The 25,001-nt window shown below is 51.2% G+C and overlaps 58 non-coding genes and 2 pseudogenes across 58 annotated transcripts; all 60 read right to left on the bottom strand.

The window, feature by feature from the left end:
• On the bottom strand, positions 1-111 carry LOC141037770 (5S ribosomal RNA; annotated as a pseudogene; the record flags this gene model as incomplete).
• Positions 112-413: 302 nt separating this feature from the next.
• LOC141037809 (5S ribosomal RNA) lies at positions 414-532 on the bottom strand. Its single transcript, XR_012199117.1, has one exon. It is a non-coding gene; the product is annotated as a 5S ribosomal RNA (ribosomal RNA).
• Positions 533-836: 304 nt separating this feature from the next.
• LOC141037811 (5S ribosomal RNA) lies at positions 837-955 on the bottom strand. The gene has a single exon (XR_012199119.1). It is a non-coding gene; the product is annotated as a 5S ribosomal RNA (ribosomal RNA).
• A 300-nt stretch (positions 956-1,255) lies between these two features.
• Positions 1,256-1,374, bottom strand: LOC141037808 (5S ribosomal RNA). Its single transcript, XR_012199116.1, has one exon. It is a non-coding gene; the product is annotated as a 5S ribosomal RNA (ribosomal RNA).
• A 303-nt stretch (positions 1,375-1,677) lies between these two features.
• On the bottom strand, positions 1,678-1,796 carry LOC141037769 (5S ribosomal RNA). Its single transcript, XR_012199078.1, has one exon. It is a non-coding gene; the product is annotated as a 5S ribosomal RNA (ribosomal RNA).
• Positions 1,797-2,097: 301 nt separating this feature from the next.
• LOC141037807 (5S ribosomal RNA) lies at positions 2,098-2,216 on the bottom strand. Its single transcript, XR_012199115.1, has one exon. It is a non-coding gene; the product is annotated as a 5S ribosomal RNA (ribosomal RNA).
• Positions 2,217-2,520: 304 nt separating this feature from the next.
• Positions 2,521-2,638, bottom strand: LOC141037817 (5S ribosomal RNA). Its single transcript, XR_012199125.1, has one exon. It is a non-coding gene; the product is annotated as a 5S ribosomal RNA (ribosomal RNA).
• Positions 2,639-2,941: 303 nt separating this feature from the next.
• On the bottom strand, positions 2,942-3,061 carry LOC141037761 (5S ribosomal RNA). The gene has a single exon (XR_012199071.1). It is a non-coding gene; the product is annotated as a 5S ribosomal RNA (ribosomal RNA).
• Positions 3,062-3,363: 302 nt separating this feature from the next.
• On the bottom strand, positions 3,364-3,482 carry LOC141037806 (5S ribosomal RNA). Its single transcript, XR_012199114.1, has one exon. It is a non-coding gene; the product is annotated as a 5S ribosomal RNA (ribosomal RNA).
• Positions 3,483-3,785: 303 nt separating this feature from the next.
• On the bottom strand, positions 3,786-3,907 carry LOC141037766 (5S ribosomal RNA). The gene has a single exon (XR_012199076.1). It is a non-coding gene; the product is annotated as a 5S ribosomal RNA (ribosomal RNA).
• A 302-nt stretch (positions 3,908-4,209) lies between these two features.
• Positions 4,210-4,327, bottom strand: LOC141037816 (5S ribosomal RNA). The gene has a single exon (XR_012199124.1). It is a non-coding gene; the product is annotated as a 5S ribosomal RNA (ribosomal RNA).
• A 301-nt stretch (positions 4,328-4,628) lies between these two features.
• On the bottom strand, positions 4,629-4,747 carry LOC141037805 (5S ribosomal RNA). Its single transcript, XR_012199113.1, has one exon. It is a non-coding gene; the product is annotated as a 5S ribosomal RNA (ribosomal RNA).
• Positions 4,748-5,051: 304 nt separating this feature from the next.
• Positions 5,052-5,170, bottom strand: LOC141037804 (5S ribosomal RNA). The gene has a single exon (XR_012199112.1). It is a non-coding gene; the product is annotated as a 5S ribosomal RNA (ribosomal RNA).
• Positions 5,171-5,473: 303 nt separating this feature from the next.
• LOC141037803 (5S ribosomal RNA) lies at positions 5,474-5,592 on the bottom strand. The gene has a single exon (XR_012199111.1). It is a non-coding gene; the product is annotated as a 5S ribosomal RNA (ribosomal RNA).
• Positions 5,593-5,896: 304 nt separating this feature from the next.
• LOC141037801 (5S ribosomal RNA) lies at positions 5,897-6,015 on the bottom strand. Its single transcript, XR_012199109.1, has one exon. It is a non-coding gene; the product is annotated as a 5S ribosomal RNA (ribosomal RNA).
• A 304-nt stretch (positions 6,016-6,319) lies between these two features.
• LOC141037800 (5S ribosomal RNA) lies at positions 6,320-6,438 on the bottom strand. Its single transcript, XR_012199108.1, has one exon. It is a non-coding gene; the product is annotated as a 5S ribosomal RNA (ribosomal RNA).
• A 302-nt stretch (positions 6,439-6,740) lies between these two features.
• Positions 6,741-6,859, bottom strand: LOC141037799 (5S ribosomal RNA). The gene has a single exon (XR_012199107.1). It is a non-coding gene; the product is annotated as a 5S ribosomal RNA (ribosomal RNA).
• A 300-nt stretch (positions 6,860-7,159) lies between these two features.
• On the bottom strand, positions 7,160-7,278 carry LOC141037764 (5S ribosomal RNA). Its single transcript, XR_012199074.1, has one exon. It is a non-coding gene; the product is annotated as a 5S ribosomal RNA (ribosomal RNA).
• Positions 7,279-7,581: 303 nt separating this feature from the next.
• Positions 7,582-7,700, bottom strand: LOC141037798 (5S ribosomal RNA). Its single transcript, XR_012199106.1, has one exon. It is a non-coding gene; the product is annotated as a 5S ribosomal RNA (ribosomal RNA).
• A 304-nt stretch (positions 7,701-8,004) lies between these two features.
• LOC141037797 (5S ribosomal RNA) lies at positions 8,005-8,123 on the bottom strand. Its single transcript, XR_012199105.1, has one exon. It is a non-coding gene; the product is annotated as a 5S ribosomal RNA (ribosomal RNA).
• Positions 8,124-8,424: 301 nt separating this feature from the next.
• Positions 8,425-8,543, bottom strand: LOC141037796 (5S ribosomal RNA). The gene has a single exon (XR_012199104.1). It is a non-coding gene; the product is annotated as a 5S ribosomal RNA (ribosomal RNA).
• Positions 8,544-8,848: 305 nt separating this feature from the next.
• On the bottom strand, positions 8,849-8,968 carry LOC141037818 (5S ribosomal RNA). The gene has a single exon (XR_012199126.1). It is a non-coding gene; the product is annotated as a 5S ribosomal RNA (ribosomal RNA).
• A 302-nt stretch (positions 8,969-9,270) lies between these two features.
• LOC141037768 (5S ribosomal RNA) lies at positions 9,271-9,389 on the bottom strand. Its single transcript, XR_012199077.1, has one exon. It is a non-coding gene; the product is annotated as a 5S ribosomal RNA (ribosomal RNA).
• A 300-nt stretch (positions 9,390-9,689) lies between these two features.
• Positions 9,690-9,814, bottom strand: LOC141037767 (5S ribosomal RNA; annotated as a pseudogene).
• Positions 9,815-10,118: 304 nt separating this feature from the next.
• LOC141037810 (5S ribosomal RNA) lies at positions 10,119-10,238 on the bottom strand. The gene has a single exon (XR_012199118.1). It is a non-coding gene; the product is annotated as a 5S ribosomal RNA (ribosomal RNA).
• Positions 10,239-10,541: 303 nt separating this feature from the next.
• LOC141037795 (5S ribosomal RNA) lies at positions 10,542-10,660 on the bottom strand. Its single transcript, XR_012199103.1, has one exon. It is a non-coding gene; the product is annotated as a 5S ribosomal RNA (ribosomal RNA).
• A 301-nt stretch (positions 10,661-10,961) lies between these two features.
• On the bottom strand, positions 10,962-11,080 carry LOC141037794 (5S ribosomal RNA). Its single transcript, XR_012199102.1, has one exon. It is a non-coding gene; the product is annotated as a 5S ribosomal RNA (ribosomal RNA).
• Positions 11,081-11,381: 301 nt separating this feature from the next.
• On the bottom strand, positions 11,382-11,500 carry LOC141037793 (5S ribosomal RNA). The gene has a single exon (XR_012199101.1). It is a non-coding gene; the product is annotated as a 5S ribosomal RNA (ribosomal RNA).
• A 305-nt stretch (positions 11,501-11,805) lies between these two features.
• LOC141037812 (5S ribosomal RNA) lies at positions 11,806-11,925 on the bottom strand. Its single transcript, XR_012199120.1, has one exon. It is a non-coding gene; the product is annotated as a 5S ribosomal RNA (ribosomal RNA).
• A 303-nt stretch (positions 11,926-12,228) lies between these two features.
• LOC141037814 (5S ribosomal RNA) lies at positions 12,229-12,348 on the bottom strand. Its single transcript, XR_012199122.1, has one exon. It is a non-coding gene; the product is annotated as a 5S ribosomal RNA (ribosomal RNA).
• Positions 12,349-12,652: 304 nt separating this feature from the next.
• LOC141037815 (5S ribosomal RNA) lies at positions 12,653-12,770 on the bottom strand. The gene has a single exon (XR_012199123.1). It is a non-coding gene; the product is annotated as a 5S ribosomal RNA (ribosomal RNA).
• Positions 12,771-13,071: 301 nt separating this feature from the next.
• Positions 13,072-13,190, bottom strand: LOC141037792 (5S ribosomal RNA). The gene has a single exon (XR_012199100.1). It is a non-coding gene; the product is annotated as a 5S ribosomal RNA (ribosomal RNA).
• Positions 13,191-13,492: 302 nt separating this feature from the next.
• Positions 13,493-13,610, bottom strand: LOC141037762 (5S ribosomal RNA). The gene has a single exon (XR_012199072.1). It is a non-coding gene; the product is annotated as a 5S ribosomal RNA (ribosomal RNA).
• Positions 13,611-13,911: 301 nt separating this feature from the next.
• LOC141037790 (5S ribosomal RNA) lies at positions 13,912-14,030 on the bottom strand. Its single transcript, XR_012199098.1, has one exon. It is a non-coding gene; the product is annotated as a 5S ribosomal RNA (ribosomal RNA).
• Positions 14,031-14,334: 304 nt separating this feature from the next.
• LOC141037760 (5S ribosomal RNA) lies at positions 14,335-14,454 on the bottom strand. Its single transcript, XR_012199070.1, has one exon. It is a non-coding gene; the product is annotated as a 5S ribosomal RNA (ribosomal RNA).
• A 305-nt stretch (positions 14,455-14,759) lies between these two features.
• On the bottom strand, positions 14,760-14,878 carry LOC141037789 (5S ribosomal RNA). The gene has a single exon (XR_012199097.1). It is a non-coding gene; the product is annotated as a 5S ribosomal RNA (ribosomal RNA).
• A 305-nt stretch (positions 14,879-15,183) lies between these two features.
• On the bottom strand, positions 15,184-15,301 carry LOC141037763 (5S ribosomal RNA). The gene has a single exon (XR_012199073.1). It is a non-coding gene; the product is annotated as a 5S ribosomal RNA (ribosomal RNA).
• A 282-nt stretch (positions 15,302-15,583) lies between these two features.
• Positions 15,584-15,702, bottom strand: LOC141037788 (5S ribosomal RNA). Its single transcript, XR_012199096.1, has one exon. It is a non-coding gene; the product is annotated as a 5S ribosomal RNA (ribosomal RNA).
• A 302-nt stretch (positions 15,703-16,004) lies between these two features.
• On the bottom strand, positions 16,005-16,123 carry LOC141037787 (5S ribosomal RNA). Its single transcript, XR_012199095.1, has one exon. It is a non-coding gene; the product is annotated as a 5S ribosomal RNA (ribosomal RNA).
• Positions 16,124-16,425: 302 nt separating this feature from the next.
• On the bottom strand, positions 16,426-16,544 carry LOC141037786 (5S ribosomal RNA). The gene has a single exon (XR_012199094.1). It is a non-coding gene; the product is annotated as a 5S ribosomal RNA (ribosomal RNA).
• A 302-nt stretch (positions 16,545-16,846) lies between these two features.
• LOC141037785 (5S ribosomal RNA) lies at positions 16,847-16,965 on the bottom strand. The gene has a single exon (XR_012199093.1). It is a non-coding gene; the product is annotated as a 5S ribosomal RNA (ribosomal RNA).
• Positions 16,966-17,267: 302 nt separating this feature from the next.
• On the bottom strand, positions 17,268-17,386 carry LOC141037784 (5S ribosomal RNA). Its single transcript, XR_012199092.1, has one exon. It is a non-coding gene; the product is annotated as a 5S ribosomal RNA (ribosomal RNA).
• Positions 17,387-17,688: 302 nt separating this feature from the next.
• Positions 17,689-17,807, bottom strand: LOC141037783 (5S ribosomal RNA). Its single transcript, XR_012199091.1, has one exon. It is a non-coding gene; the product is annotated as a 5S ribosomal RNA (ribosomal RNA).
• A 302-nt stretch (positions 17,808-18,109) lies between these two features.
• LOC141037782 (5S ribosomal RNA) lies at positions 18,110-18,228 on the bottom strand. The gene has a single exon (XR_012199090.1). It is a non-coding gene; the product is annotated as a 5S ribosomal RNA (ribosomal RNA).
• A 302-nt stretch (positions 18,229-18,530) lies between these two features.
• LOC141037781 (5S ribosomal RNA) lies at positions 18,531-18,649 on the bottom strand. Its single transcript, XR_012199089.1, has one exon. It is a non-coding gene; the product is annotated as a 5S ribosomal RNA (ribosomal RNA).
• Positions 18,650-18,951: 302 nt separating this feature from the next.
• LOC141037779 (5S ribosomal RNA) lies at positions 18,952-19,070 on the bottom strand. The gene has a single exon (XR_012199087.1). It is a non-coding gene; the product is annotated as a 5S ribosomal RNA (ribosomal RNA).
• Positions 19,071-19,372: 302 nt separating this feature from the next.
• Positions 19,373-19,491, bottom strand: LOC141037778 (5S ribosomal RNA). Its single transcript, XR_012199086.1, has one exon. It is a non-coding gene; the product is annotated as a 5S ribosomal RNA (ribosomal RNA).
• A 302-nt stretch (positions 19,492-19,793) lies between these two features.
• LOC141037777 (5S ribosomal RNA) lies at positions 19,794-19,912 on the bottom strand. Its single transcript, XR_012199085.1, has one exon. It is a non-coding gene; the product is annotated as a 5S ribosomal RNA (ribosomal RNA).
• A 302-nt stretch (positions 19,913-20,214) lies between these two features.
• On the bottom strand, positions 20,215-20,333 carry LOC141037776 (5S ribosomal RNA). The gene has a single exon (XR_012199084.1). It is a non-coding gene; the product is annotated as a 5S ribosomal RNA (ribosomal RNA).
• A 302-nt stretch (positions 20,334-20,635) lies between these two features.
• Positions 20,636-20,754, bottom strand: LOC141037775 (5S ribosomal RNA). Its single transcript, XR_012199083.1, has one exon. It is a non-coding gene; the product is annotated as a 5S ribosomal RNA (ribosomal RNA).
• Positions 20,755-21,056: 302 nt separating this feature from the next.
• On the bottom strand, positions 21,057-21,175 carry LOC141037774 (5S ribosomal RNA). The gene has a single exon (XR_012199082.1). It is a non-coding gene; the product is annotated as a 5S ribosomal RNA (ribosomal RNA).
• A 302-nt stretch (positions 21,176-21,477) lies between these two features.
• LOC141037773 (5S ribosomal RNA) lies at positions 21,478-21,596 on the bottom strand. The gene has a single exon (XR_012199081.1). It is a non-coding gene; the product is annotated as a 5S ribosomal RNA (ribosomal RNA).
• A 302-nt stretch (positions 21,597-21,898) lies between these two features.
• LOC141037772 (5S ribosomal RNA) lies at positions 21,899-22,017 on the bottom strand. The gene has a single exon (XR_012199080.1). It is a non-coding gene; the product is annotated as a 5S ribosomal RNA (ribosomal RNA).
• A 302-nt stretch (positions 22,018-22,319) lies between these two features.
• LOC141037771 (5S ribosomal RNA) lies at positions 22,320-22,438 on the bottom strand. The gene has a single exon (XR_012199079.1). It is a non-coding gene; the product is annotated as a 5S ribosomal RNA (ribosomal RNA).
• Positions 22,439-22,741: 303 nt separating this feature from the next.
• On the bottom strand, positions 22,742-22,860 carry LOC141037765 (5S ribosomal RNA). Its single transcript, XR_012199075.1, has one exon. It is a non-coding gene; the product is annotated as a 5S ribosomal RNA (ribosomal RNA).
• Positions 22,861-23,162: 302 nt separating this feature from the next.
• Positions 23,163-23,281, bottom strand: LOC141037813 (5S ribosomal RNA). The gene has a single exon (XR_012199121.1). It is a non-coding gene; the product is annotated as a 5S ribosomal RNA (ribosomal RNA).
• Positions 23,282-23,583: 302 nt separating this feature from the next.
• Positions 23,584-23,702, bottom strand: LOC141037802 (5S ribosomal RNA). The gene has a single exon (XR_012199110.1). It is a non-coding gene; the product is annotated as a 5S ribosomal RNA (ribosomal RNA).
• Positions 23,703-24,004: 302 nt separating this feature from the next.
• LOC141037791 (5S ribosomal RNA) lies at positions 24,005-24,123 on the bottom strand. Its single transcript, XR_012199099.1, has one exon. It is a non-coding gene; the product is annotated as a 5S ribosomal RNA (ribosomal RNA).
• Positions 24,124-24,425: 302 nt separating this feature from the next.
• On the bottom strand, positions 24,426-24,544 carry LOC141037780 (5S ribosomal RNA). The gene has a single exon (XR_012199088.1). It is a non-coding gene; the product is annotated as a 5S ribosomal RNA (ribosomal RNA).
• A 302-nt stretch (positions 24,545-24,846) lies between these two features.
• On the bottom strand, positions 24,847-24,965 carry LOC141037759 (5S ribosomal RNA). Its single transcript, XR_012199069.1, has one exon. It is a non-coding gene; the product is annotated as a 5S ribosomal RNA (ribosomal RNA).
• Positions 24,966-25,001: the final 36 nt, after the last annotated feature.

The following is a 25,001-nucleotide window of genomic DNA, read 5'->3' as shown; positions in this document are numbered from 1 at the left end:
CACGAGGACTTCCCAGGAGGTCACCCATCCTAGTACTACTCTCGCCCAAGCACGCTTAACTTCGGAGTTCTGATGGGAATCCGGTGCTTTAGTGCTGGTATGATCGCATCCGACATGTTACCCCCCGTCTTCGTCCCTTATGCTTGCCCCTCCAGCTCCACTACACACACGATTGCACATTCCTTTGGCCGCTCCCGCTCAACTACGGAGACGAGTTTTACCACGGTTCAACCGCACCAGTGCCTATTTACCATGGTTTCGACCCCTTTCAGAACACGCTTGCCGCCGCTAGACGCGTGAATAATGAGCAGCGAGCTAAAACTTACCGTAAACGTGCAAAATAATAAAACGTGCTAAACATACGTCGCGCTCGTGCGTTTTGTTTTGCACGCGGTGCAAAACAAATTAAAAAGGGAATGCAACACGAGGACTTCCCAGGAGGTCACCCATCCTAGTACTACTCTCGCCCAAGCACGCTTAACTTCGGAGTTCTGATGGGATCCGGTGCTTTAGTGCTGGTATGATCGCATCCGACATGTTACCCCCGTCTTCGTCCCTTACGCCTTGCCCCTCCCAGCTCCACTACACACACGATTGCACATTCCTTTGGCCGCTCCCGCTCAACTACGGAGACGAGTTTTACCACGGTTCAACCGCACCAGTGCCTATTTACCATGGTTTCGACCCCTTTCAGAACACGCTTGCCGCCGCTAGACGCGTGAATAATGAGCAGCGAGCTAAAACTTACCGTAAACGTGCAAAATAATAAAACGTGCTAAACATACGTCGCGCTCGTGCGTTTTGTTTTTGCACGCGGTGCAAAACAAATTAAAAAGGGAATGCAACACGAGGACTTCCCAGGAGGTCACCCATCCTAGTACTACTCTCGCCCAAGCAAGCTTAACTTCGGAGTTCTGATGGGATCCGGTGCTTTAGTGCTGGTATGATCGCATCCGACATGTTACCCCCGTCTTCGTCCCTTACGCTTGCCCCTCCCAGCTCCACTACACACACGATTGCACATTCCTTTGGCCGCTCCCGCTCAACTACGGAGACGAGTTTTACCACGGTTCAACCGCACCAGTGCCTATTTACCATGGTTTCGACCCTTTCAGAACACGCTTGCCGCCGCTAGACCGCGTGAATAATGAGCAGCGAGCTAAAACTTACCGTAAACGTGCAAAATAATAAAACGTGCTAAACATACGTCGCGCTCGTGCGTTTTGTTTGCACGCGGTGCAAAACAAATTAAAAGGGAATGCAACACGAGGACTTCCCAGGAGGTCACCCATCCTAGTACTACTCTCGCCCAAGCACGCTTAACTTCGGAGTTCTGATGGGATCCGGTGCTTTAGTGCTGGTATGATCGCATCCGACATGTTACCCCCGTCTTCGTCCCTTACGCTTGCCCCTCCCAGCTCCACTACACACACGATTGCACATTCCTTTTGGCCGCTCCCGCTCAACTACGGAGACGAGTTTTACCACGGTTCAACCGCACCAGTGCCTATTTACCATGGTTTCGACCCCTTTCAGAACACGCTTGCCGCCGCTAGACGCGTGAATAATGAGCAGCGAGCTAAAACTTACCGTAAACGTGCAAAATAATAAAACGTGCTAAACATACGTCGCGCTCGTGCGTTTTGTTTTGCACGCGGTGCAAAACAAATTAAAAAGGGAATGCAACACGAGGACTTCCCAGGAGGTCACCCATCCTAGTACTACTCTCGCCAAGCACCGCTTAACTTCGGAGTTCTGATGGGATCCGGTGCTTTAGTGCTGGTATGATCGCATCAGACATGTTACCCCCGTCTTCGTCCCTTACGCTTGCCCCTCCCAGCTCCACTACACACACGATTGCACATTCCTTTGGCCGCTCCCGCTCAACTACGGAGACGAGTTTTACCACGGTTCAACGCACCAGTGCCTATTTACCATGGTTTCGACCCCTTTCAGAACACGCTTGCCGCCGCTAGACGCGTGAATAATGAGCAGCGAGCTAAAACTTACCGTAAACGTGCAAAATAATAAAACGTGCTAAACATACGTCGCGCTCGTGCGTTTTGTTTTGCACGCGGTGCAAAACAAATTAAAAAGGGAATGCAACACGAGGACTTCCCAGGAGGTCACCCATCCTAGTACTACTCTCGCCCAAGCACGCTTAACTTCGGAGTTCTGATGGGATCCGGTGCTTTAGTGCTGGTATGATCGCATCCGACATGTTACCCCCGTCTTCGTCCCTTATCGCTTGCCCCTCCCAGCTCCACTACACACACGATTGCACATTCCTTTGGCCGCTCCCGCTCAACTACGGAGACGAGTTTTACCACGGTTCAACCGCACCAGTGCCTATTTACCATGGTTTCGACCCCTTTCAGAACACGCTTGCCGCCGCTAGACGCGTGAATAATGAGCAGCGAGCTAAAACTTACCGTAAACGTGCAAAATAATAAAACGTGCTAAACATACGTCGCGCTCAGTGCGTTTTGTTTTGCACGCGGTGCAAAACAAATTAAAAAGGGAATGCAACACGAGGACTTCCAGGAGGTCACCCATCCTAGTACTACTCTCGCCCAAGCACGCTTAACTTCGGAGTTCTGATGGGATCCGGTGCTTTAGTGCTGGTATGATCGCATCCGACATGTTACCCCCCGTCTTCGTCCCTTACGCTTGCCCCTCCCAGCTCCACTACACACACGATTGCACATTCCTTTGGCCGCTCCCGCTCAACTACGGAGACGAGTTTTACCACGGTTCAACCGCACCAGTGCCTATTTACCATGGTTTCGACCCCTTTCAGAACACGCTTGCCGCCGCTAGACGCGTGAATAATGAGCAGCGAGCTAAAACTTACCGTAAACGTGCAAAATAATAAAACGTGCTAAACATACGTCGCGCTCGTGCGTTTTGTTTTGCACGCGGTGCAAAACAAATTAAAAAGGGAATGCAACACGAGGACTTCCCAGGAGGTCACCCGATCCTAGTACTACTCTCGCCCAAGCACGCTTAACTTCGGAGTTCTGATGGGATCCGGTGCTTTAGTGCTGGTATGATCGCATCCGACATGTTACCCCCGTCTTCGTCCCTTACGCTTGCCCCTCCCAGCTCCACTACACACACGATTGCACATTCCTTTGGCCGCTCCCGCTCAACTACGGAGACGAGTTTTACCAACGGTTCAACCGCACCAGTGCCTATTTACCATGGTTTCGACCCCTTTCAGAACACGCTTGCCGCCGCTAGACGCGTGAATAATGAGCAGCGAGCTAAAACTTACCGTAACGTGCAAAATAATAAAACGTGCTAAACATACGTCGCGCTCGTGCGTTTTGTTTTGCACGCGGTGCAAAACAAATTAAAAAGGGAATGCAACACGAGGACTTCCCAGGAGGTCACCCATCCTAGTACTACTCTCGCCCAAGCACGCTTAACTTCGGAGTTCTGATGGGATCCGGTGCTTTAGTGCTGGTATGATCGCATCCCGACATGTTACCCCCGTCTTCGTCCCTTACGCTTGCCCCTCCCAGCTCCACTACACACACGATTGCACATTCCTTTGGCCGCTCCCGCTCAACTACGGAGACGAGTTTTACCACGGTTCAACCGCACCAGTGCCTATTTACCATGGTTTCGACCCCTTTCAGAACACGCTTGCCGCCGCTAGACGCGTGAATAATGAGCAGCGAGCTAAAACTTACCGTAAACGTGCAAAATAATAAAACGTGCTAAACATACGTCGCGCTCGTGCGTTTTGTTTTGCACGCGGTGCAAAACAAATTAAAAAGGGAATGCAACACGAGGACTTCCCAGGAGGTCACCCCATCCTAGTACTACTCTCGCCCAAGCACACGCTTAACTTCGGAGTTCTGATGGGATCCGGTGCTTTAGTGCTGGTATGATCGCATCCGACATGTTACCCCCGTCTTCGTCCCTTACGCTTGCCCCTCCCAGCTCCACTACACACACGATTGCACATTCCTTTGGCCGCTCCCGCTCAACTACGGAGACGAGTTTTACCACGGTTCAACCGCACCAGTGCCTATTTACCATGGTTTCGACCCCTTTCAGAACACGCTTGCCGCCGCTAGACGCGTGAATAATGAGCAGCGAGCTAAAACTTACCGTAAACGTGCAAAATAATAAAACGTGCTAAACATACGTCGCGCTCGTGCGTTTTGTTTTGCACGCGGTGCAAAACAAATTAAAAAGGGAATGCAACACGAGGACTTCCAGGAGGTCACCCATCCTAGTACTACTCTCGCCCAAGCACGCTTAACTTCGGAGTTCTGATGGGATCCGGTGCTTTAGTGCTGGTATGATCGCATCCGACATGTTACCCCCGTCTTCGTCCCTTACGCTTGCCCCTCCCAGCTCCACTACACACACGATTGCACATTCCTTTGGCCGCTCCCGCTCAACTACGGAGACGAGTTTTACCACGGTTCAACCGCACCAGTGCCTATTTACCATGGTTTCGACCCCTTCAGAACACGCTTGCCGCCGCTAGACGCGTGAATAATGAGCAGCGAGCTAAAACTTACCGTAAACGTGCAAAATAATAAAACGTGCTAAACATACGTCGCGCTCGTGCGTTTTGTTTTGCACGCGGTGCAAAACAAATTAAAAAGGGAATGCAACACGAGGACTTCCCAGGAGGTCACCCATCCTAGTACTACTCTCGCCCAAGCACGCTTAACTTCGGAGTTCTGATGGGATCCGGTGCTTTAGTGCTGGTATGATCGCATCCGACATGTTACCCCCGTCTTCGTCCCTTATGCTTGCCCCTCCCCAGCTCCACTACACACACGATTGCACATTCCTTTGGCCGCTCCCGCTCAACTACGGAGACGAGTTTTACCACGGTTCAACCGCACCAGTGCCTATTTACCATGGTTTCGACCCCTTTCAGAACACGCTTGCCGCCGCTAGACGCGTGAATAATGAGCAGCGAGCTAAAACTTACCGTAAACGTGCAAAATAATAAAACGTGCTAAACATACGTCGCGCTCGTTGCGTTTTGTTTTGCACGCGGTGCAAAACAAATTAAAAAGGGAATGCAACACGAGGACTTCCCAGGAGGTCACCCATCCTAGTACTACTCTCGCCCAAGCACGCTTAACTTCGGAGTTCTGATGGGATCCGGTGCTTTAGTGCTGGTATGATCGCATCCGACATGTTACCCCCGTCTTCGTCCCTTATGCTTGCCCCTCCCAGCTCCACTACACACACGATTGCACATTCCTTTGGCCGCTCCCGCTCAACTACGGAGAACGAGTTTTACCACGGTTCAACCGCACCAGTGCCTATTTACCATGGTTTCGACCCCTTTCAGAACACGCTTGCCGCCGCTAGACGCGTGAATAATGAGCAGCGAGCTAAAACTTACCGTAAACGTGCAAAATAATAAAACGTGCTAAACATACGTCGCGCTCGTGCGTTTTGTTTTGCACGCGGTGCAAAACAAATTAAAAAGGGAATGCAACACGAGGACTTCCCAGGAGGTCACCCATCCTAGTACTACTCTCGCCCAAGCACGCTTAACTTCGGAGTTCTGATGGGATCCGGTGCTTTAGTGCTGGTATGATCGCATCCGACATGTTACCCCCCGTCTTCGTCCCTTATGCTTGCCCCTCCCAGCTCCACTACACACACGATTGCACATTCCTTTGGCCGCTCCCGCTCAACTACGGAGACGAGTTTTACCACGGTTCAACCGCACCAGTGCCTATTTACCATGGTTTCGACCCCTTTCAGAACACGCTTGCCGCCGCTAGACGCGTGAATAATGAGCAGCGAGCTAAAACTTACCGTAAACGTGCAAAATAATAAAACGTGCTAAACATACGTCGCGCTCCGTGCGTTTTGTTTTGCACGCGGTGCAAAACAAATTAAAAAGGGAATGCAACACGAGGACTTCCCAGGAGGTCACCCATCCTAGTACTACTCTCGCCCAAGCACGCTTAACTTCGGAGTTCTGATGGGATCCGGTGCTTTAGTGCTGGTATGATCGCATCCGACATGTTACCCCCCGTCTTCGTCCCTTATGCTTGCCCCTCCCCAGCTCCACTACACACACGATTGCACATTCCTTTGGCCGCTCCCGCTCAACTACGGAGACGAGTTTTACCACGGTTCAACCGCACCAGTGCCTATTTACCATGGTTTCGACCCCTTTCAGAACACGCTTGCCGCCGCTAGACGCGTGAATAATGAGCAGCGAGCTAAAACTTACCGTAAACGTGCAAAATAATAAAACGTGCTAAACATACGTCGCGCTCGTGCGTTTTGTTTTGCACGCGGTGCAAAACAAATTAAAAAGGGAATGCAACACGAGGACTTCCCAGGAGGTCACCCATCCTAGTACTACTCTCGCCCAAGCACGCTTAACTTCGGAGTTCTGATGGGATCCGGTGCTTTAGTGCTGGTATGATCGCATCCGACATGTTACCCCCGTCTTCGTCCCTTATGCTTGCCCCTCCCAGCTCCACTACACACACGATTGCACATTCCTTTGGCCGCTCCCGCTCAACTACGGAGACGAGTTTTACCACGGTTCACCGCACCAGTGCCTATTTACCATGGTTTCGACCCCTTTCAGAACACGCTTGCCGCCGCTAGACGCGTGAATAATGAGCAGCGAGCTAAAACTTACCGTAAACGTGCAAAATAATAAAACGTGCTAAACATACGTCGCGCTCGTGCGTTTTGTTTTGCACGCGGTGCAAAACAAATTAAAAAGGGGAATGCAACACGAGGACTTCCCAGGAGGTCACCCATCCTAGTACTACTCTCGCCCAAGCACGCTTAACTTCGGAGTTCTGATGGGATCCGGTGCTTTAGTGCTGGTATGATCGCATCCGACATGTTACCCCGTCTTCGTCCCTTATGCTTGCCCTCCCAGCTCCACTACACACACGATTGCACATTCCTTTGGCCGCTCCCGCTCAACTACGGAGACGAGTTTTACCACGGTTCAACCGCACCAGTGCCTATTTACCATGGTTTCGACCCCTTTCAGAACACGCTTGCCGCCGCTAGACGCGTGAATAATGAGCAGCGAGCTAAAACTTACCGTAAACGTGCAAAATAATAAAACGTGCTAAACATACGTCGCGCTCGTGCGTTTTGTTTTGCACGCGGTGCAAAACAAATTAAAAAGGGAATGCAACACGAGGACTTCCCAGGAGGTCACCCCATCCTAGTACTACTCTCGCCCAAGCACGCTTAACTTCGGAGTTCTGATGGGATCCGGTGCTTTGTGCTGGTATGATCGCATCCGACATGTTACCCCCGTCTTCGTCCCTTACTGCTTGCCCCTCCCAGCTCCACTACACACACGATTGCACATTCCTTTGGCCGCTCCCGCTCAACTACGGAGACGAGTTTTACCACGGTTCAACCGCACCAGTGCCTATTTACCATGGTTTCGACCCCTTTCAGAACACGCTTGCCGCCGCTAGACGCGTGAATAATGAGCAGCGAGCTAAAACTTACCGTAAACGTGCAAAATAATAAAACGTGCTAAACATACGTCGCGCTCGTGCGTTTTGTTTTGCACGCGGTGCAAAACAAATTAAAAAGGGAATGCAACACGAGGACTTCCCAGGAGGTCACCCATCCTAGTACTACTCTCGCCCAAGCACGCTTAACTTCGGAGTTCTGATGGGATCCGGTGCTTTAGTGCTGGTATGATCGCATCCGACATGTTACCCCCGTCTTCGTCCCTTATGCTTGCCCCTCCCAGCTCCACTACACACAACGCATTGCACATTCCTTTGGCCGCTCCCGCTCAACTACGGAGACGAGTTTTACCACGGTTCAACCGCACCAGTGCCTATTTACCATGGTTTCGACCCCTTTCAGAACACGCTTGCCGCCGCTAGACGCGTGAATAATGAGCAGCGAGCTAAAACTTACCGTAAACGTGCAAAATAATAAAACGTGCTAAACATACGTCGCGCTCGTGCGTTTTGTTTTGCACGCGGTGCAAAACAAATTAAAAAGGGAATGCAACACGAGGACTTCCCAGGAGGTCACCCATCCTAGTACTACTCTCGCCCAAGCACGCTTAACTTCGGAGTTCTGATGGGATCCGGTGCTTTAGTGCTGGTATGATCGCATCCGGCATGTTACCCCCGTCTTCGTCCCTTATGCTTGCCCCTCCCAGCTCCACTACACACACGATTGCACATTCCTTGGCCGCTCCCGCTCAACTACGGAGACGAGTTTTACCACGGTTCAACCGCACCAGTGCCTATTTACCATGGTTTCGACCCCTTTCAGAACACGCTTGCCGCCGCTAGACGCGTGAATAATGAGCAGCGAGCTAAAACTTACCGTAAACGTGCAAAATAATAAAACGTGCTAAACATACGTCGCGCTCGTGCGTTTTGTTTTGCACGCGGTGCAAAACAAATTAAAAAGGGAATGCAACACGAGGACTTCCCAGGAGGTCACCCATCCTAGTACTACTCTCGCCCAAGCACGCTTAACTTCGGAGTTCTGATGGGATCCGGTGCTTTAGTGCTGGTATGATCGCATCCGGCATGTTACCCCCGTCTTCGTCCCTTACGCTTGCCCCTCCCAGCTCCACTACACACACACGATTGCACATTCCTTTGGCCGCTCCCGCTCAACTACGGAGACGAGTTTTACCACGGTTCAACCGCACCCAGTGCCTATTTACCATGGTTTCGACCCCTTTCAGAACACGCTTGCCGCCGCTAGACGCGTGAATAATGAGCAGCGAGCTAAAACTTACCGTAAACGTGCAAAATAATAAAACGTGCTAAACATACGTCGCGCTCGTGCGTTTTGTTTTGCACGCGGTGCAAAACAAATTAAAAAGGGAATGCAACACGAGGACTTCCCAGGAGGTCACCCATCCTAGTACTACTCTCCGCCCAAGCACGCTTAACTTCGGAGTTCTGATGGGATCCGGTGCTTTAGTGCTGGTATGATCGCATCCGACATGTTACCCCCGTCTTCGTCCCTTATGCTTGCCCCTCCCAGCTCCACTACACACACGATTGCACATTCCTTTGGCCGCTCCCGCTCAACTACGGAGACGAGTTTTACCACGGTTCAACCGCACCAGTGCCTATTTACCATGGTTTCGACCCCTTTCAGAACACGCTTGCCGCCGCTAGACGCGTGAATAATGAGCAGCGAGCTAAAACTTACCGTAAACGTGCAAAATAATAAAACGTGCTAAACATACGTCGCGCTCGTGCGTTTTGTTTTGCACGCGGTGCAAAACAAATTAAAAAGGGAATGCAACACGAGGACTTCCCAGGAGGTCACCCATCTAGTACTACTCTCGCCCAAGCACGCTTAACTTCGGAGTTCTGATGGGATCCGGTGCTTTAGTGCTGGTATGATCTTCATCCGACATGTTACCCCGTCTTCGTCCCTTACGCTTGCCCCTCCCAGCTCCACTACACACACGATTGCACATTCCTTTGGCCGCTCCCGCTCAACTACGGAGACGAGTTTTACCACGGTTCAACCGCACCAGTGCCTATTTACCATGGTTTCGACCCCTTTCAGAACACGCTTGCCGCCGCTAGACGCGTGAATAATGAGCAGCGAGCCTAAAACTTACCGTAAACGTGCAAAATAATAAAACGTGCTAAACATACGTCGCGCTCGTGCGTTTTGTTTTGCACGCGGTGCAAAACAAATTAAAAGGAATGCAACACCGAGGACTTCCCAGGAGGTCACCCATCCTAGTACCTACCTCTCCTCGCCCAAGCACGCTTAACTTCGGAGTTCTGATGGGATCCGGTGCTTTAGTGCTGGTATGATCGCATCCGGACATGTTACCCCCGTCTTCGTCCCTTACGCTTGCCCCTCCAGCTCCACTACACACACGATTGCACATTCCTTTGGCCGCTCCCGCTCAACTACGGAGACGAGTTTTACCACGGTTCAACCGCACCAGTGCCTATTTACCATGGTTTCGACCCCTTTCAGAACACGCTTGCCGCCGCTAGACGCGTGAATAATGAGCAGCGAGCTAAAACTTACCGTAAACGTGCAAAATAATAAAACGTGCTAAACATACTCGTCGCGCTCGTGCGTTTTGTTTTGCACGCGGTGCAAAACAAATTAAAAAGGGAATGCAACACGAGGGACTTCCCAGGAGGTCACCCATCCTAGTACTACTCTCGCCCAAGCACGCTTAACTTCGGAGTTCTGATGGGATCCGGTGCTTTAGTGCTGGTATGATCGCATCCGACATGTTACCCCCGTCTTCGTCCCTTATGCTTGCCCCTCCCAGCTCCACTACACACACCGATTGCACATTCCTTTGGCCGCTCCCGCTCAACTACGGAGACGAGTTTTACCACGGTTCAACCGCACCAGTGCCTATTTACCATGGTTTCGACCCCTTTCAGAACACGCTTGCCGCCGCTAGACGCGTGAATAATGAGCAGCGAGCTAAAACTTACCGTAAACGTGCAAAATAATAAAACGTGCTAAACATACGTCGCGCTCGTGCGTTTTGTTTTGCACGCGGTGCAAAACAAATTTAAAAGGGAATGCAACACGAGGACTTCCCAGGAGGTCACCCATCCTAGTACTACTCTCGCCCAAGCACGCTTAACTTCGGAGTTCTGATGGGATCCGGTGCTTTAGTGCTGGTATGATCGCATCCGACATGTTACCCCCGTCTTCGTCCCTTATGCTTGCCCCTCCCAGCTCCACTACACACACGATTGCACATTCCTTTGGCGCTCCCGCTCAACTACGGAGACGAGTTTTACCACGGTTCAACCGCACCAGTGCCTATTTACCATGGTTTCGACCCCTTTCAGAACACGCTTGCCGCCGCTAGACGCGTGAATAATGAGCAGCGAGCTAAAACTTACCGTAAACGTGCAAAATAATAAAACGTGCTAAACATACGTCGCGCTCGTGCGTTTTGTTTTGCACGCGGTGCAAAACAAATTAAAAAGGGAATGCAACACGAGGACTTCCCAGGAGGTCACCCATCCTAGTACTACTCTCGCCCAAGCACGCTTAACTTCGGAGTTCTGATGGGATCCGGTGCTTTAGTGCTGGTATGATCGCATCCGACATGTTACCCCCGTCTTCGTCCCTTATGCTTGCCCCTCCCAGCTCCACTACACACACGATTGCACATTCCTTTGGCCGCTCCCGCTCAACTACGGAGACGAGTTTTACCACGGTTCAACCGCACCAGTGCCTATTTACCATGGTTTCGACCCCTTTCAGAACACGCTTGCCGCCGCTAGACGCGTGAATAATGAGCAGCGAGCTAAAACTTACCGTAAACGTGCAAAATAATAAAACGTGCTAAACATAGTCGCGCTCGTGCGTTTTGTTTTGCACGCGGTGCAAAACAAATTAAAAAGGGAATGCAACACGAGGACTTCCCAGGAGGTCACCCATCCTAGTACTACTCTCGCCCAAGCACGCTTAACTTCGGAGTTCTGATGGGATCCGGTGCTTTAGTGCTGGTATGATCGCATCCGACATGTTACCCCCGTCTTCGTCCCCTTATGCTTGCCCCTCCCAGCTCCACTACAACACACGATTGCACATTCCTTTGGCCGCTCCCGCTCAACTACGGAGACGAGTTTTACCACGGTTCAACCGCACCAGTGCCTATTTACCATGGTTTCGACCCCTTTCAGAACACGCTTGCCGCCGCTAGACGCGTGAATAATGAGCAGCGAGCTAAAACTTACCGTAAACGTGCAAAATAATAAAAACGTGCTAAACATACGTCGCGCTCGTGCGTTTTGTTTTGCACGCGGTGCAAAACAAATTAAAAAGGGAATGCAACACGAGGACTTCCCAGGAGGTCACCCATCCTAGTACTACTCTCGCCCAAGCACGCTTAACTTCGGAGTTCTGATGGGATCCGGTGCTTTAGTGCTGGTATGATCCGCATCCGACATGTTACCCCCGTCTTCGTCCCTTATGCTTGCCCCTCCCAGCTCCACTACACACACGATTGCACATTCCTTTGGCCGCTCCCGCTCAACTACGGAGACGAGTTTTACCACGGTTCAACCGCACCAGTGCCTATTTACCATGGTTTCGACCCTTTCAGAACACGCTTGCCGCCGCTAGGACGCGTGAATAATGAGCAGCGAGCTAAAACTTACCGTAAACGTGCAAAATAATAAAACGTGCTAAACATACGTCGCGCTCGTGCGTTTTGTTTTGCCACGCGGTGCAAAACAAATTAAAAAGGGAATGCAACACGAGGACTTCCCAGGAGGTCACCCATCCTAGTACTACTCTCGCCCAAGCACGCTTAACTTCGGAGTTCTGATGGGATCCGGTGCTTTAGTGCTGGTATGACTCGCATCCGACATGTTACCCCCGTCTTCGTCCCTTAAGCTTGCCCCCTCCCAGCTCCACTACACACACGATTGCACATTCCTTTGGCCGCTCCCGCTCAACTACGGAGACGAGTTTTACCACGGTTCAACCGCACCAGTGCCTATTTACCCATGGTTTCGACCCCTTTCAGAACACGCTTGCCGCCGCTAGACGCGTGAATAATGAGCAGCGAGCTAAAACTTACCGTAAACGTGCAAAATAATAAAACGTGCTAAACATACGTCGCGCTCGTGCGTTTTGTTTTGCACGCGGTGCAAAACAAATTAAAAAGGGAATGCAACACGAGGACTTCCAGGAGGTCACCCATCCTAGTACTACTCTCGCCCAAGCACGCTTAACTTCGGAGTTCTGATGGGATCCGGTGCTTTAGTGCTGGTATGATCGCATCCGACATGTTACCCCCGTCTTCGTCCCTTATGCTTGCCCCTCCCAGCTCCACTACACACACGATTGCACATTCCTTTGGCCGCTCCCGCTCAACTACGGAGACGAGTTTTACCACGGTTCAACCGCACCAGTGCCTATTTACCATGGTTTCGACCCCTTTCAGAACACGCTTGCCGCCGCTAGACGCGTGAATAATGAGCAGCGAGCTAAAACTTACCGTAAACGTGCAAAATAATAAAACGTGCTAAACATACGTCGCGCTCGTGCGTTTTGTTTTGCACGCGGTGCAAAACAAATTAAAAGGGAATGCAACACGAGGACTTCCCAGGAGGTCACCCATCCTAGTACTACTCTCGCCCAAGCACGCTTAACTTCGGAGTTCTGATGGGATCCGGTGCTTTAGTGCTGGTATGATCGCATCCGACATGTTACCCCCGTCTTCGTCCCTTATGCTTGCCCCTCCCAGCTCCACTACACACACGATTGCACATTCCTTTGGCCGCTCCGCTCAACTACGGAGACGAGTTTTACCACGGTTCAACCGCACCAGTGCCTATTTACCCATGGTTTCGACCCCTTTCAGAACACGCTTGCCGCCGCTAGACGCGTGAATAATGAGCAGCGAGCTAAAACTTACCGTAAACGTGCAAAATAATAAAACGTGCTAAACATACGTCGCGCTCGTGCGTTTTGTTTTGCACGCGGTGCAAAACAAATTAAAAAGGGAATGCAACACGAGGACTTCCCAGGAGGTCACCCATCCTAGTACTACTCTCGCCAAGCACGCTTAACTTCGGAGTTCTGATGGGATCCGGTGCTTTAGTGCTGGTATGATCGCATCCGACATGTTACCCCCGTCTTCGTCCTTACGCTTGCCCCTCCCAGCTCCACTACACACACGATTGCACATTCCTTTGGCCGCTCCCGCTCAACTACGGAGACGAGTTTTACCACGGTTCAACCGCACCAGTGCCTATTTACCATGGTTTCGACCCCTTTCAGAACACGCTTGCCGCCGCTAGACGCGTGAATAATGAGCAGCGAGCTAAAACTTACCGTAAACGTGCAAAATAATAAAACGTGCTAAACATACGTCGCGCTCGTGCGTTTTGTTTTGCACGCGGTGCAAAACAAATTAAAAAGGGAATGCAACACGAGGACTTCCCAGGAGGTCACCCATCCTAGTACTACTCTCGCCCAAGCACGCTTAACTTCGGAGTTCTGATGGGATCCGGTGCTTTAGTGCTGGTATGATCGCATCCGACATGTTACCCCCGTCTTCGTCCCTTATGCTTGCCCCTCCCAGCTCCACTACACACACGATTGCACATTCCTTTGGCCGCTCCCGCTCAACTACGGAGACGAGTTTTACCACGGTTCAACCGCACCAGTGCCCTATTTACCATGGTTTCGACCCCTTTCAGAACACGCTTGCCGCCGCTAGACGCGTGAATAATGAGCAGCGAGCTAAAACTTACCGTAAACGTGCAAAATAATAAAACGTGCTAAACATACGTCGCGCTCGTGCGTTTTGTTTTGCAACGCGGTGCAAAACAAATTAAAAAGGGAATGCAACACGAGGACTTCCCAGGAGGTTCACCCATCCTAGTACTACTCTCGCCCAAGCACGCTTAACTTCGGAGTTCTGATGGGATCCGGTGCTTTAGTGCTGGTATGATCGCATCCGACATGTTACCCCGTCTTCGTCCCTTATGCTTGCCCCCCCTCCCCAGCTCCACTACACACACGATTGCCACATTCCTTTGGCCGCTCCCGCTCAACTACGGAGACGAGTTTTACACGGTTCAACCGCACCAGTGCCTATTTACCATGGTTTCGACCCCTTTCAGAACACGCTTGCCGCCGCTAGACGCGTGAATAATGAGCAGCGAGCTAAAACTTACCGTAAACGTGCAAAATAATAAAACGTGCTAAACATACGTCGCGCTCGTGCGTTTTGTTTTGCACGCGGTGCAAAACAAATTAAAAAGGGAATGCAACACGAGGACTTCCCAGGAGGTCACCCATCCTAGTACTACTCTCGCCCAAGCACGCTTAACTTCGGAGTTCTGATGGGATCCGGTGCTTTAGTGCTGGTATGATCGCATCCGACATGTTACCCCCGTCTTCGTCCCTTATGCTTGCCCCTCCCAGCTCCACTACACACACGATTGCACATTCCTTTGGCCGCTCCCGACTCAACTACGGAGACGAGTTTACCACGGTTCAACCGCACCAGTGCCTATTTACCATGGTTTCGACCCCTTTCACGAAACATGCTTGCCGCCGCTAGACGCGTGAATAATGAGCAGCGAGCTAAAACTTACCGTAAACGTGCAAAATAATAAAACGTGCTAAACATACGTCGCGCTCGTGCGTTTTGTTTTGCCACGCGGTGCAAAACAAATTAAAAAGGGAATGCAACACGAGGACTTCCAGGAGGTCACCCATCCTAGTACTACTCTCGCCCAAGCAAGCTTAACTTCGGAGTTCTGATGGGATCCGGTGCTTTAGTGCTGGTATGATCGCATCAGACATGTTACCCCCCGTCTTCGTCCCCTTAAGCCTTGCCCCTCCCAGCTCCCCTACACACACGATTGCACATTCCTTTGGCCGCTCCCGCTCAACTACGGAGACGAGTTTTACCACGGTTCAACCGCACCAGTGCCTATTTACCATGGTTTCGACCCCTTTCAGAACACGCTTGCCGCCGCTAGACGCGTGAATAATGAGCAGCGAGCTAAAACTTACCGTAAACGTGCAAAATAATAAAACGTGGTTTTGTTTTGCACGCGGTGCAAAACAAATTAAAAAGGGAATGCAACACGAGGACTTCCCAGGAGGTCACCCATCCTAGTACTACTCTCGCCCAAGCACGCTTAACTTCGGAGTTCTGATGGGATCCGGTGCTTTAGTGCTGGTATGATCGCATCCGACATGTTACCCCCGTCTTCGTCCCTTATGCTTGCCCCTCCCAGCTCCACTACACACACGATTGCACATTCCTTTGGCCGCTCCCGCTCAACTACGGAGACGAGTTTTACCACGGTTCAACCGCACCAGTGCCTATTTACCATGGTTTCGACCCCTTTCAGAACACGCTTGCCGCCGCTAGACGCGTGAATAATGAGCAGCGAGCTAAAACTTACCGTAAACGTGCAAAATAATAAAACGTGCTAAACATACGTCGCGCTCGTGCGTTTTGTTTTGCACGCGGTGCAAAACAAATTAAAAAGGGAATGCAACACGAGGACTTCCCAGGAGGTCACCCATCCTAGTACTACTCTCGCCCAAGCACGCTTAACTTCGGAGTTCTGATGGGATCCGGTGCTTTAGTGCTGGTATGATCGCATCCGACATGTTACCCCCGTCTTCGTCCCTTATGCTTGCCCCTCCCAGCTCCACTACACACACGATTGCACATTCCTTTGGCCGCTCCCGCTCAACTACGGAGACGAGTTTTACCACGGTTCAACCGCACCAGTGCCTATTTACCATGGTTTCGACCCCTTTCAGAACACGCTTGCCGCCGCTAGACGCGTGAATAATGAGCAGCGAGCTAAAACTTACCGTAAACGTGCAAAATAATAAAACGTGCTAAACATACGTCGCGCTCGTGCGTTTTGTTTTGCACGCGGTGCAAAACAAATTAAAAAGGGAATGCAACACGAGGACTTCCCAGGAGGTCACCCATCCTAGTACTACTCTCGCCCAAGCACGCTTAACTTCGGAGTTCTGATGGGATCCGGTGCTTTAGTGCTGGTATGATCGCATCCGACATGTTACCCCCGTCTTCGTCCCTTATGCTTGCCCCTCCCAGCTCCACTACACACACGATTGCACATTCCTTTGGCCGCTCCCGCTCAACTACGGAGACGAGTTTTACCACGGTTCAACCGCACCAGTGCCTATTTACCATGGTTTCGACCCCTTTCAGAACACGCTTGCCGCCGCTAGACGCGTGAATAATGAGCAGCGAGCTAAAACTTACCGTAAACGTGCAAAATAATAAAACGTGCTAAACATACGTCGCGCTCGTGCGTTTTGTTTTGCACGCGGTGCAAAACAAATTAAAAAGGGAATGCAACACGAGGACTTCCCAGGAGGTCACCCATCCTAGTACTACTCTCGCCCAAGCACGCTTAACTTCGGAGTTCTGATGGGATCCGGTGCTTTAGTGCTGGTATGATCGCATCCGACATGTTACCCCCGTCTTCGTCCCTTATGCTTGCCCCTCCCAGCTCCACTACACACACGATTGCACATTCCTTTGGCCGCTCCCGCTCAACTACGGAGACGAGTTTTACCACGGTTCAACCGCACCAGTGCCTATTTACCATGGTTTCGACCCCTTTCAGAACACGCTTGCCGCCGCTAGACGCGTGAATAATGAGCAGCGAGCTAAAACTTACCGTAAACGTGCAAAATAATAAAACGTGCTAAACATACGTCGCGCTCGTGCGTTTTGTTTTGCACGCGGTGCAAAACAAATTAAAAAGGGAATGCAACACGAGGACTTCCCAGGAGGTCACCCATCCTAGTACTACTCTCGCCCAAGCACGCTTAACTTCGGAGTTCTGATGGGATCCGGTGCTTTAGTGCTGGTATGATCGCATCCGACATGTTACCCCCGTCTTCGTCCCTTATGCTTGCCCCTCCCAGCTCCACTACACACACGATTGCACATTCCTTTGGCCGCTCCCGCTCAACTACGGAGACGAGTTTTACCACGGTTCAACCGCACCAGTGCCTATTTACCATGGTTTCGACCCCTTTCAGAACACGCTTGCCGCCGCTAGACGCGTGAATAATGAGCAGCGAGCTAAAACTTACCGTAAACGTGCAAAATAATAAAACGTGCTAAACATACGTCGCGCTCGTGCGTTTTGTTTTGCACGCGGTGCAAAACAAATTAAAAAGGGAATGCAACACGAGGACTTCCCAGGAGGTCACCCATCCTAGTACTACTCTCGCCCAAGCACGCTTAACTTCGGAGTTCTGATGGGATCCGGTGCTTTAGTGCTGGTATGATCGCATCCGACATGTTACCCCCGTCTTCGTCCCTTATGCTTGCCCCTCCCAGCTCCACTACACACACGATTGCACATTCCTTTGGCCGCTCCCGCTCAACTACGGAGACGAGTTTTACCACGGTTCAACCGCACCAGTGCCTATTTACCATGGTTTCGACCCCTTTCAGAACACGCTTGCCGCCGCTAGACGCGTGAATAATGAGCAGCGAGCTAAAACTTACCGTAAACGTGCAAAATAATAAAACGTGCTAAACATACGTCGCGCTCGTGCGTTTTGTTTTGCACGCGGTGCAAAACAAATTAAAAAGGGAATGCAACACGAGGACTTCCCAGGAGGTCACCCATCCTAGTACTACTCTCGCCCAAGCACGCTTAACTTCGGAGTTCTGATGGGATCCGGTGCTTTAGTGCTGGTATGATCGCATCCGACATGTTACCCCCGTCTTCGTCCCTTATGCTTGCCCCTCCCAGCTCCACTACACACACGATTGCACATTCCTTTGGCCGCTCCCGCTCAACTACGGAGACGAGTTTTACCACGGTTCAACCGCACCAGTGCCTATTTACCATGGTTTCGACCCCTTTCAGAACACGCTTGCCGCCGCTAGACGCGTGAATAATGAGCAGCGAGCTAAAACTTACCGTAAACGTGCAAAATAATAAAACGTGCTAAACATACGTCGCGCTCGTGCGTTTTGTTTTGCACGCGGTGCAAAACAAATTAAAAAGGGAATGCAACACGAGGACTTCCCAGGAGGTCACCCATCCTAGTACTACTCTCGCCCAAGCACGCTTAACTTCGGAGTTCTGATGGGATCCGGTGCTTTAGTGCTGGTATGATCGCATCCGACATGTTACCCCCGTCTTCGTCCCTTATGCTTGCCCCTCCCAGCTCCACTACACACACGATTGCACATTCCTTTGGCCGCTCCCGCTCAACTACGGAGACGAGTTTTACCACGGTTCAACCGCACCAGTGCCTATTTACCATGGTTTCGACCCCTTTCAGAACACGCTTGCCGCCGCTAGACGCGTGAATAATGAGCAGCGAGCTAAAACTTACCGTAAACGTGCAAAATAATAAAACGTGCTAAACATACGTCGCGCTCGTGCGTTTTGTTTTGCACGCGGTGCAAAACAAATTAAAAAGGGAATGCAACACGAGGACTTCCCAGGAGGTCACCCATCCTAGTACTACTCTCGCCCAAGCACGCTTAACTTCGGAGTTCTGATGGGATCCGGTGCTTTAGTGCTGGTATGATCGCATCCGACATGTTACCCCCGTCTTCGTCCCTTATGCTTGCCCCTCCCAGCTCCACTACACACACGATTGCACATTCCTTTGGCCGCTCCCGCTCAACTACGGAGACGAGTTTTACCACGGTTCAACCGCACCAGTGCCTATTTACCATGGTTTCGACCCCTTTCAGAACACGCTTGCCGCCGCTAGACGCGTGAATAATGAGCAGCGAGCTAAAACTTACCGTAAACGTGCAAAATAATAAAACGTGCTAAACATACGTCGCGCTCGTGCGTTTTGTTTTGCACGCGGTGCAAAACAAATTAAAAAGGGAATGCAACACGAGGACTTCCCAGGAGGTCACCCATCCTAGTACTACTCTCGCCCAAGCACGCTTAACTTCGGAGTTCTGATGGGATCCGGTGCTTTAGTGCTGGTATGATCGCATCCGACATGTTACCCCCGTCTTCGTCCCTTATGCTTGCCCCTCCCAGCTCCACTACACACACGATTGCACATTCCTTTGGCCGCTCCCGCTCAACTACGGAGACGAGTTTTACCACGGTTCAACCGCACCAGTGCCTATTTACCATGGTTTCGACCCCTTTCAGAACACGCTTGCCGCCGCTAGACGCGTGAATAATGAGCAGCGAGCTAAAACTTACCGTAAACGTGCAAAATAATAAAACGTGCTAAACATACGTCGCGCTCGTGCGTTTTGTTTTGCACGCGGTGCAAAACAAATTAAAAAGGGAATGCAACACGAGGACTTCCCAGGAGGTCACCCATCCTAGTACTACTCTCGCCCAAGCACGCTTAACTTCGGAGTTCTGATGGGATCCGGTGCTTTAGTGCTGGTATGATCGCATCCGACATGTTACCCCCGTCTTCGTCCCTTATGCTTGCCCCTCCCAGCTCCACTACACACACGATTGCACATTCCTTTGGCCGCTCCCGCTCAACTACGGAGACGAGTTTTACCACGGTTCAACCGCACCAGTGCCTATTTACCATGGTTTCGACCCCTTTCAGAACACGCTTGCCGCCGCTAGACGCGTGAATAATGAGCAGCGAGCTAAAACTTACCGTAAACGTGCAAAATAATAAAACGTGCTAAACATACGTCGCGCTCGTGCGTTTTGTTTTGCACGCGGTGCAAAACAAATTAAAAAGGGAATGCAACACGAGGACTTCCCAGGAGGTCACCCATCCTAGTACTACTCTCGCCCAAGCACGCTTAACTTCGGAGTTCTGATGGGATCCGGTGCTTTAGTGCTGGTATGATCGCATCCGACATGTTACCCCCGTCTTCGTCCCTTATGCTTGCCCCTCCCAGCTCCACTACACACACGATTGCACATTCCTTTGGCCGCTCCCGCTCAACTACGGAGACGAGTTTTACCACGGTTCAACCGCACCAGTGCCTATTTACCATGGTTTCGACCCCTTTCAGAACACGCTTGCCGCCGCTAGACGCGTGAATAATGAGCAGCGAGCTAAAACTTACCGTAAACGTGCAAAATAATAAAACGTGCTAAACATACGTCGCGCTCGTGCGTTTTGTTTTGCACGCGGTGCAAAACAAATTAAAAAGGGAATGCAACACGAGGACTTCCCAGGAGGTCACCCATCCTAGTACTACTCTCGCCCAAGCACGCTTAACTTCGGAGTTCTGATGGGATCCGGTGCTTTAGTGCTGGTATGATCGCATCCGACATGTTACCCCCGTCTTCGTCCCTTATGCTTGCCCCTCCCAGCTCCACTACACACACGATTGCACATTCCTTTGGCCGCTCCCGCTCAACTACGGAGACGAGTTTTACCACGGTTCAACCGCACCAGTGCCTATTTACCATGGTTTCGACCCCTTTCAGAACACGCTTGCCGCCGCTAGACGCGTGAATAATGAGCAGCGAGCTAAAACTTACCGTAAACGTGCAAAATAATAAAACGTGCTAAACATACGTCGCGCTCGTGCGTTTTGTTTTGCACGCGGTGCAAAACAAATTAAAAAGGGAATGCAACACGAGGACTTCCCAGGAGGTCACCCATCCTAGTACTACTCTCGCCCAAGCACGCTTAACTTCGGAGTTCTGATGGGATCCGGTGCTTTAGTGCTGGTATGATCGCATCCGACATGTTACCCCCGTCTTCGTCCCTTATGCTTGCCCCTCCCAGCTCCACTACACACACGATTGCACATTCCTTTGGCCGCTCCCGCTCAACTACGGAGACGAGTTTTACCACGGTTCAACCGCACCAGTGCCTATTTACCATGGTTTCGACCCCTTTCAGAACACGCTTGCCGCCGCTAGACGCGTGAATAATGAGCAGCGAGCTAAAACTTACCGTAAACGTGCAAAATAATAAAACGTGCTAAACATACGTCGCGCTCGTGCGTTTTGTTTTGCACGCGGTGCAAAACAAATTAAAAAGGGAATGCAACACGAGGACTTCCCAGGAGGTCACCCATCCTAGTACTACTCTCGCCCAAGCACGCTTAACTTCGGAGTTCTGATGGGATCCGGTGCTTTAGTGCTGGTATGATCGCATCCGACATGTTACCCCCGTCTTCGTCCCTTATGCTTGCCCCTCCCAGCTCCACTACACACACGATTGCACATTCCTTTGGCCGCTCCCGCTCAACTACGGAGACGAGTTTTACCACGGTTCAACCGCACCAGTGCCTATTTACCATGGTTTCGACCCCTTTCAGAACACGCTTGCCGCCGCTAGACGCGTGAATAATGAGCAGCGAGCTAAAACTTACCGTAAACGTGCAAAATAATAAAACGTGCTAAACATACGTCGCGCTCGTGCGTTTTGTTTTGCACGCGGTGCAAAACAAATTAAAAAGGGAATGCAACACGAGGACTTCCCAGGAGGTCACCCATCCTAGTACTACTCTCGCCCAAGCACGCTTAACTTCGGAGTTCTGATGGGATCCGGTGCTTTAGTGCTGGTATGATCGCATCCGACATGTTACCCCCGTCTTCGTCCCTTATGCTTGCCCCTCCCAGCTCCACTACACACACGATTGCACATTCCTTTGGCCGCTCCCGCTCAACTACGGAGACGAGTTTTACCACGGTTCAACCGCACCAGTGCCTATTTACCATGGTTTCGACCCCTTTCAGAACACGCTTGCCGCCGCTAGACGCGTGAATAATGAGCAGCGAGCTAAAACTTACCGTAAACGTGCAAAATAATAAAACGTGCTAAACATACGTCGCGCTCGTGCGTTTTGTTTTGCACGCGGTGCAAAACAAATTAAAAAGGGAATGCAACACGAGGACTTCCCAGGAGGTCACCCATCCTAGTACTACTCTCGCCCAAGCACGCTTAACTTCGGAGTTCTGATGGGATCCGGTGCTTTAGTGCTGGTATGATCGCATCCGACATGTTACCCCCGTCTTCGTCCCTTATGCTTGCCCCTCCCAGCTCCACTACACACACGATTGCACATTCCTTTGGCCGCTCCCGCTCAACTACGGAGACGAGTTTTACCACGGTTCAACCGCACCAGTGCCTATTTACCATGGTTTCGACCCCTTTCAGAACACGCTTGCCGCCGCTAGACGCGTGAATAATGAGCAGCGAGCTAAAACTTACCGTAAACGTGCAAAATAATAAAACGTGCTAAACATACGTCGCGCTCGTAGCGTTTTGTTTTGCACGCGGTGCAAAACAAATTAAAAAGGGAATGCAACACGAGGACTTCCCAGGAGGTCACCCATCCTAGTACTACTCTCGCCCAAGCACGCTTAACTTCGGAGTTCTGATGGGATCCGGTGCTTTAGTGCTGGTATGATCGCATCCGACATGTTACCCCCGTCTTCGTCCCTTATGCTTGCCCCTCCCAGCTCCACTACACACACGATTGCACATTCCTTTGGCCGCTCCCGCTCAACTACGGAGACGAGTTTTACCACGGTTCAACCGCACCAGTGCCTATTTACCATGGTTTCGACCCCTTTCAGAACACGCTTGCCGCCGCTAGACGCGTGAATAATGAGCAGCGAGCTAAAACTTACCGTAAACGTGCAAAATAATAAAACGTGCTAAACATACGTCGCGCTCGTGCGTTTTGTTTTGCACGCGGTGCAAAACAAATTAAAAAGGGAATGCAACACGAGGACTTCCCAGGAGGTCACCCATCCTAGTACTACTCTCGCCCAAGCACGCTTAACTTCGGAGTTCTGATGGGATCCGGTGCTTTAGTGCTGGTATGATCGCATCCGACATGTTACCCCCGTCTTCGTCCCTTATGCTTGCCCCTCCCAGCTCCACTACACACACGATTGCACATTCCTTTGGCCGCTCCCGCTCAACTACGGAGACGAGTTTTACCACGGTTCAACCGCACCAGTGCCTATTTACCATGGTTTCGACCCCTTTCAGAACACGCTTGCCGCCGCTAGACGCGTGAATAATGAGCAGCGAGCTAAAACTTACCGTAAACGTGCAAAATAATAAAACGTGCTAAACATACGTCGCGCTCGTGCGTTTTGTTTTGCACGCGGTGCAAAACAAATTAAAAAGGGAATGCAACACGAGGACTTCCCAGGAGGTCACCCATCCTAGTACTACTCTCGCCCAAGCACGCTTAACTTCGGAGTTCTGATGGGATCCGGTGCTTTAGTGCTGGTATGATCGCATCCGACATGTTACCCCCGTCTTCGTCCCTTATGCTTGCCCCTCCCAGCTCCACTACACACACGATTGCACATTCCTTTGGCCGCTCCCGCTCAACTACGGAGACGAGTTTTACCACGGTTCAACCGCACCAGTGCCTATTTACCATGGTTTCGACCCCTTTCAGAACACGCTTGCCGCCGCTAGACGCGTGAATAATGAGCAGCGAGCTAAAACTTACCGTAAACGTGCAAAATAATAAAACGTGCTAAACATACGTCGCGCTCGTGCGTTTTGTTTTGCACGCGGTGCAAAACAAATTAAAAAGGGAATGCAACACGAGGACTTCCCAGGAGGTCACCCATCCTAGTACTACTCTCGCCCAAGCACGCTTAACTTCGGAGTTCTGATGGGATCCGGTGCTTTAGTGCTGGTATGATCGCATCCGACATGTTACCCCCGTCTTCGTCCCTTATGCTTGCCCCTCCCAGCTCCACTACACACACGATTGCACATTCCTTTGGCCGCTCCCGCTCAACTACGGAGACGAGTTTTACCACGGTTCAACCGCACCAGTGCCTATTTACCATGGTTTCGACCCCTTTCAGAACACGCTTGCCGCCGCTAGACGCGTGAATAATGAGCAGCGAGCTAAAACTTACCGTAAACGTGCAAAATAATAAAACGTGCTAAACATACGTCGCGCTCGTGCGTTTTGTTTTGCACGCGGTGCAAAACAAATTAAAAAGGGAATGCAACACGAGGACTTCCCAGGAGGTCACCCATCCTAGTACTACTCTCGCCCAAGCACGCTTAACTTCGGAGTTCTGATGGGATCCGGTGCTTTAGTGCTGGTATGATCGCATCCGACATGTTACCCCCGTCTTCGTCCCTTATGCTTGCCCCTCCCAGCTCCACTACACACACGATTGCACATTCCTTTGGCCGCTCCCGCTCAACTACGGAGACGAGTTTTACCACGGTTCAACCGCACCAGTGCCTATTTACCATGGTTTCGACCCCTTTCAGAACACGCTTGCCGCCGCTAGACGCGTGAATAATGAGCAGCGAGCTAAAACTTACCGTAAACGTGCAAAATAATAAAACGTGCTAAACATACGTCGCGCTCGTGCGTTTTGTTTTGCACGCGGTGCAAAACAAATTAAAAAGGGAATGCAACACGAGGACTTCCCAGGAGGTCACCCATCCTAGTACTACTCTCGCCCAAGCACGCTTAACTTCGGAGTTCTGATGGGATCCGGTGCTTTAGTGCTGGTATGATCGCATCCGACATGTTACCCCCGTCTTCGTCCCTTATGCTTGCC

The sequence above is a fragment of the Aegilops tauschii genome, unplaced genomic scaffold (genome assembly GCF_002575655.3).
Source record: "Aegilops tauschii subsp. strangulata cultivar AL8/78 unplaced genomic scaffold, Aet v6.0 ptg001125l_obj, whole genome shotgun sequence".
NCBI lineage: Eukaryota > Viridiplantae > Streptophyta > Magnoliopsida > Poales > Poaceae > Aegilops > Aegilops tauschii.
Note: the sequence above shows the minus strand (reverse complement) of the source record. Positions and strands in the feature narration are given on the sequence as shown.